This window comes from Eptesicus fuscus, chromosome 23 (assembly GCF_027574615.1).
Source record: "Eptesicus fuscus isolate TK198812 chromosome 23, DD_ASM_mEF_20220401, whole genome shotgun sequence".
Taxonomy (NCBI): domain Eukaryota; kingdom Metazoa; phylum Chordata; class Mammalia; order Chiroptera; family Vespertilionidae; genus Eptesicus; species Eptesicus fuscus.
Window position 1 is genome coordinate 6,358,254 of NC_072495.1, and position 7,128 is coordinate 6,365,381.

The window sequence follows — 7,128 nt, forward strand, 5'->3', positions numbered from 1 at the left end:
ATGCCATTTTTCTGAGGTTCCGCCTTTGCCCCTCTGACTCCCTCCCCAGGCAGGAACACCCCGCAGGACCCAGGTGTTCGGTGGGCCAGGACGTGCCCACGGTTCCCGTGCCGCCTGGGAAGGTAGCTGCAGTTGGGTGCCGAAGAAGTGGAGGCTGGTCTGTTGGACTTGGTTGGCCAAAGCAGGCTCGGTTGGTGTGCAGGGCGCGGAGACCTGGCCTTGGGCGGTGAGGCCACGTGACTTGCTTTTCCACCCGTCCTGGCTGTCCCTGAGGATGGGTCGCAGAGCAGCCACGGGGGCAGCTCTCTTGCGACTTGGTACGTGAGCTTTAGCACAAACTCTCAGGACAGAAGCCAGAAAACCACTCTCCCACCCATTGCAAAGCAGGGGAGGTGGGGAGAGGACCCAGGGCCGGCCCAGCTGCCCGTGACGGACAGCAGGTGGCGCTGTGGCCCCGGTTTAACAAGGACAGCGGGAAGGTGGAAAGGAGGGGGGAACCCAGAAAGAGAAACTAGTGGAAAACAAGGATTTAAAAGAAGAACAATTTGTTCCAAAACATTTGCCTTGTAACGGGGTCATCTATAAATTCTGGGATTTCCTGTTTGCTGCTGGGCAGGCTGGCCGGCGGGCGAGGCTGCGCGCTTCTCCGCAGTCTGGAAGAATCATTTGGGCCCAGCTCACGAGCTCCGGCCTCCCCTGGCCCAGATTGGCTCTGAAATTTCCCAGCTTTTGTGCCCGTAAGCAGGATCCTGTGACAGCAGGTCTCCTTGAGCCGTGCTCCAGTTTCCACTGGGGGTGGAGGGAGGAGTGAGATCATGGTCCTTTCTGAAGGAGAGGCTGTCTCGCTGATCTTCCTGGGCTCCCTGGGCTGCCAGCCTTGTTCTGAGGAATAAAGTAAGAGAAAGAATAAAAGGAAAGACACAGAGGTGGACCCCTTTATTTTTATTGTTCATGGTTATGATTTTAGTTTTCATGGTCAAGTCTATCCTCTCAGCAGATTTCAAGCATACAGTGCAGCGTTGTTGACACCAATAGTCACCCTGCTGGATATTAGAACCTGAGAACTTACTCATCTTCTAACTGGAAGTGTGTACCCTTTGATCAGCATCTCCCCATATTACCCCCCCCCCCCCCACCAGCCCCTGTCTACCATCATTCCACTGTCTGCTTCTGCAAGACCAGCGTTTTTAGATTCCACACATAAGTGATAGCATGCAGGATTTGTGTTCCTGTGTCTGGCTTATTTCACCTAGCCTAATGATCTCCAGGTTCCTGTTGTTGAAAATGGCAGAATTTCCTTCTCTCCTTTTATGTGGCTGACTAATATTCCATCGTGCATATATACCACATCCTCTTTAGCCATTCATCCGTCGATGGACACTTTCAGTTGTGTCCCTGTCTTGGCTGCTGTGGTCATGCTTCAACGATCCTGAGCGTGCAGTTGTCTCTTCAGGATCCTGATTTCATTTCTTTTAGACATATCTCTCCCCGGAAGTGGGATTGTGGGGCCATGTGGCAATTTTAGTATTTTTGAGGAAGGAGGTGGCTCTTTTCAAAAGAAGAGAGCTGTTCTAGTCAATATGGGGAAGGAAACATTTCACTGGAAAAGAGAGAAGAAACTTTTTTTTTACCAGCCCAGGAGAACTTGAACTCACTCACTCCATCCATCCATCCATCCATCCATCCATCCATCCATCCATCCACTGACTCATTCATTTGTCCATCCACCCACCCATCCACCCACCGAGTCATTCATTCATCCATCTATCCATCCATCCATCCATCCATCCACCCACCCACCGACTCATTCATTCGTCCATTCATCCATCCACCCACCCACCCACCCAATGAGTCATTCATTCATCCATCTATCCATCCATCCATCCACCCACCCACCGACTCATTCATTCGTCCATTCATCCATCCACCCACCCATCCACCCACCGAGTCATTCATTCATCCATCTATCTATCCATCCATCCATCCACCCACCCACCGACTCATTCATTCGTCCATTCATCCATCCACCCACCCACCCACCCAATGAGTCATTCATTCATCCATCTATCCATCCATCCATCCATCCACCCACCCACCGACTCATTCATTCGTCCATTCGTCCATCCATCCACCCACCCACCCACCGAGTCATTCATTCATCCATCTATCCATCCATCCATCCATCCACCCACCCACCGACTCATTCATTCGTCCATTCGTCCATCCATCCATCCACCCACCCACCCACCCACCCACCCACCCACCCACTCACCCACTGAGTCATTCATTCATCCATCTATCTATCCATCCATCCATCCACCCACCCACCGACTCATTTATTCGTCCATCCATCCACCCACCCACCAAGTCACTCATTCATCCATCCATCCACCCACCCACCCACCAAGTCATTCATCCATCCATCCACCCACCCACCCACCTACCGAGCCATTCATTCATCCATCTATCCATCCATCCACCCACCCACTGACTCATTCATTCGTCCATCCATCTGTCCTTTCATCCATCTGTCCAACTGTTCACTTATTCATTCCGCAAACAATGATGGACCACCTACCTTATGCTTGTCCCTCATCTCACTTGGCTCTGCCACTAGCTTAGACCAGTTCTGTGGTCTCCTCCGGGGCCAGTGGCGTGCGGAAGACATACGGGTAGCGTCTGGAGATGGGACCCAGAAGGCAGGCTCAGGATTCCTGGACAACGACTGCTGGGACCTTTAGCGAGAATTGCAACATATTTGGCCAGGGCGAGGGGTATCGTTTGTGGCTGAAAACAGTTTTTCTCAAAAGTCAAACGAGCCTGCCTGGGATCAAATCCACGAGGGCTGGACAATCTGGTCCCAACAAATTAAAGCAACATGGGCACCAGCCAGCCACATTTTTGAAAACAGTATTTGTGTTGTTTTAATCAAGGACACCCCCCGCCACCCCGTGCCCTGGACAACAAGCTTTGAATGGAAGTGAAGCAGAATTTATAAGAAAGTAAAACAATTCTTGGGTATTCCAGCACAGACCCATTTCCTTCTCATCAGCTTCCCAGATGAAGTGCCTCTCTGTACCCCATCCTACCCTTCTGACCTCAGGCTCGCGAGGATGAATGAGCCCGTGGGAAGACAGTGTCTTAAGTGACAGAAAAGCAATGCTGTTCTTTCCATTTGTAGCTGGAGCCAACCTGTTGCATTGTCCTCACAGGTGGACAGTCGCTAGTGGCCAGGGTCTGGCTCTCTGGGCAGCTGAGGGGGCATCTTGAGGCACAGGCTGAGTCTCTGTATTAACCTTGTCTTTTATTTTCTACTAGAGGCTTGATGCACGAAATTCATGCACGGGTAGGGTCCCTAGGCTTGGCCAGCGGTCAGAGCTGATCTGTGGGGTGACTGGCAGGGTGATCTTGGGTGGGGGGGGGGGCGCTGGCACCCACCTTAGCCAGCCTGGTGCCACCCGCTCGCTAGCCCTGCCCCCCACCGTGGGGTGATGGGGGGGGGGCCCTGCTGGCACCCGCCTTGGCTGGCCTGGCGCCTGCAGGCTGGGGGCAGCTCCTGTGTTGAATGTCTGCTTCTGGTGGTCAGTGCATGTCATAGTGACTGGTCGTTCCACCGGTCATTCTGCCATTTGGTTGATTTGCATATTAGGCTCTTATTATCCTATCTAATAAAGAGGGAATATGCTAATTGACCCTCACACCATTGCAAAGATGGTGGTGCCCACAGCCAATAAGGAGGGAGTATGCTAATTGACTGCCCTTCCCTCAAAGATGGCGGCACCCACAGCCAATAAGGAGGGAATATGCTAATTTACTGCCCCACCCTCAAAGATAGCAGCACCCACAGTCAATAAGGAGGGAATATGCTAATTGACTGCCACGCCCTCAAAGATGGCAGCACCCACAGCCACAAGGTTGCGGCGCCCAGTCCCCTCAGCCCCGCCGGGGTGGCAGGCGGGTCTGACTGCTCCGCGCGCCTGCCTCCGGAGTCCTCCAGTCCCCTCAGCCCCCTGGCCACCCAGGCCGGCCCGAGGCACAGGCAAGTCTCAGATGGTGGCTGCCCAGCCGCCCAGGGCTGCCTGAGGCTCAGGTAACCAGGGCCAGCCGAGGCTTGTGCTGCTGGCAGTGGCAGCAGCAGAGGTGTGATGGGGCGTCACCTTCCCCTGATTGCCGGGTCGCCTCCCACCACTGAGGGCTCCTGGACTGTGAGAGGGGGCAGGCCTGGCTGAGGGACCACCCCCTCAAGTGCATGAATTTTCACGCACCGGGCCTCTAGTATAGGATATTCTGATGCTTTCAGGTCCTGGGACCTGGCTACCCTGTAGGGACAGCCTCTCCCACAGTTGGCCAATTCCTAGAGTTATGAAATCACCCACCAGGAAGCAGGTCTTCCTAATGCAAACCAACCAATTTAGAGCTCATAACCCAGCCACATCCCCATTCAGTGGGCTCTCCCACTCTGGCCACTGGCCGCCTGCCCTACCTACCCCAGAGCACCCAACTCCAGACCGCCCTGCACCCCAGGCCCACTGAAATGATCAGACTGGCCCATCTAAGCCTGCTCGCCCTGCCTGCCCCATTCCTTCCTGTGGGAACCATTGTATAGGGTCTCCCCGTGTCCCCTACCCCATTCCCACTGCTCCTGGCCAACCCTGGTGCTTCCCCAGCTGGCCCTACAAGGTGGCCCTGCCCCCTTTTTCTACGGATCTGTGGGTGTAATAAACATCTTCTTGCCTGAGTGTCTTACCAACTTGATTAAAACAAGTCCCGGGTTCCCTTAAAACAGTCTGCTCTCTGTGTCTGTGACTGAGGCAGGTCACTGTACTCTCTTACCTGCAGCCTCCTCTTCCATAGATAGGGCTAGGGACATCCTGCGGCCATGGGGATTGCGTAAGGGACAGCGTGATTTCCCAACCTCAGGCAGCTCCCTGCCAAGTCCCGCTGTATCCCACCTCAGTTGTTCTCTTTTCTTTAGAACACTTGTTTGCATTTGAAATGATTCATTTCTTTCTTTGTCTGCCTCCCCCTGCTGGAATGAAGCGAGTGTCTAGAACAGTGCCTGGCACACAGTAGGTGCTCATTTAAGGGCATGGGACGAATGTGAGCATGCCCAGCCCTTAGATGTGCACGTGTGCTTGTTGCTGTCCTCCCTCCTCCATCTTTTGGGATCCTCAGGACGAACTGGTGTGGACTTGGGCCACTTCATGGGGTGGCAGCCACTCAGGAGATTGTCCCTCTCCGGGCCTGTCATGCCTTGTGCTGTGTGGAGGCTCTTGTGGCCTGGGGCACTCCGGAAACATCACCATGTAAATGGTGCGCTTTGTTTGTGGCAGGTGGGGCATGGTTTGCTGAAGCAAGATGGTTCCCCGTGAGGTCAAACCTGTCCCGGGAGTGAGTGGAAAGTTTAAGCCACAGTCAGAGACCTCAGGGGCCACCGGGCCATGTGCCCAGTGACGTCTAGCGGGCGGCTCAGGACGGAAGAGATTCCTGGAAGACGGCCCCTCCCCGCGAGGAACCCTCCCTCCCCGCCCAGCCCCAGGTCCTGGAGGGGGTATTGTTTTGCTCCTTTGGCAGAGCTTCCGGAATCAAGTTAAGAAGCTTCTGCTGCTGCCAGAAGGCTCCTTGCATGGATTTATCGAGCCTCCACTTAGCAGCGGCCTTGAGGCTGTGAGCTGTATGGGACTCACCCTCATCCATTCATTCCTACAGCATCCAGCCTGGGCCTGCGGATCCAGGGGCAATAGACCGACGAGCGGACAGGGCACTCCAGAGGGAGGGCTGGCCGAGCACACACACAGCAAGGCCTGTGGGGGGCAGAGAAGAGGATTGGGGCAGGACAGGCCTCCCTAAGGGATGGGGAGTGATGCTTCTGTGGATCCCCGGGCTACTCATTAAGCTGTAAATGACAAGACCCCAACTCAAACAGGCTCACGCCATAGAAAGAACACAGGGCCTCAGAGAATGGGAAAGCCCGGATGGGCTGCTTCAGGCAGGACTGGATCAAGGGGCTGGGCCGTTCCTCCCTCTGCTGGGCCTCACTTCCTCCAGCCCTGGGCCGACTTTCCCCGCTTGGTGGAGAAAATAGATTTGGAAGCTCCCAGATCACATTCTTCTCCCTTCATTCGTGTGTTTACTTACCCAGTATCTACTGAGTGTAACAACACAGTACCCTACAGATAAACTCAAGTTTATGTGCCAAAGTCACGTGTATAAAAGTGCTCACTATCACATTGTTCACACTACAACTTGGATGACATGGAAGACTGGACAGCCCCAGAGAAGGACGAGTTAGATCTGCATCGTCGTTCTCATAAAGGGCACCTCTGCCGCCAGCGGACAGGTGGCGATGTCTGGTTGTCACAACAGAGGGGAAGGAGACGGCGTAATGGCATCTAGTGGGTGAAGGCCAAGGATGCTGCTGGGCCTCCTGCAGTGCCCACGCGGGATCAGGCATCCCAACATGTCAGCAGCGCGAGACTGGGGAACCTGACCTGCGTCTACTGACCCGGGAATCTGAGGTGTGTGAGGGCAGCCAAAAGGACTGTGGGGAACGGCACCCGGAGCAGACGACCGTTTGTGCAGCAGCAGGAGCACGTCTCTGTGCGCTCACGTGTGCGTGGAGGTATCTCCGTGAGAATAAATACGAGAACGGGAGCGGCACCTGGGGAGGCCTGGCGGGAGGTGCGGGAGAGAGGTTGGTGTTCCCTGCACAGTTTCTTTACTGCTTGAATATTTTTAAACTGCAAACATCTATTCCTTAAAAAATTAGAAAATAGAAAGTATGAATGTTCCACCAGACTCACCCACGTGCACGGCTCCTCCTTTGAGATGATCAGGCTCAGAGCACCCGCAGTCACCGTGGGGGCAGCTCTCAGAGACCAATGCATCTCAGGAGGCATCCGCGAGGTTGCGGGAACGCGGGGTCAGGTGCATTTAAATGGGCCTTTACGGAGGGCTCCTCAGAGCCTCTACGCAGGTGTGTGTGGTGGGTCTCAGAGGGGATACAGGATGAACAATGTCCTTGACCCTTTTACCAGTTTCCCAGGGCTGGGGTGGCACACTACCATGAACCAAAATTTATCATCTTACAGTCTTGGGGCCACGCTCCCTCTGAAGGCTCTAGGGAAG

At 54.5% G+C, this 7,128-nt stretch overlaps 1 long non-coding RNA gene across 1 annotated transcript; it reads right to left on the reverse strand.

Moving 5' to 3' along the window:
• Positions 1-1,145: 1,145 nt before the first annotated feature.
• On the reverse strand, positions 1,146-6,844 carry LOC129148076 (uncharacterized). Its single transcript, XR_008555258.1, has 3 exons — positions 6,804-6,844; positions 2,579-2,735; positions 1,146-1,600 (listed from the first exon to the last, which is right to left on the reverse strand). It is a non-coding gene; the product is annotated as an uncharacterized LOC129148076 (long non-coding RNA).
• Positions 6,845-7,128: the final 284 nt, after the last annotated feature.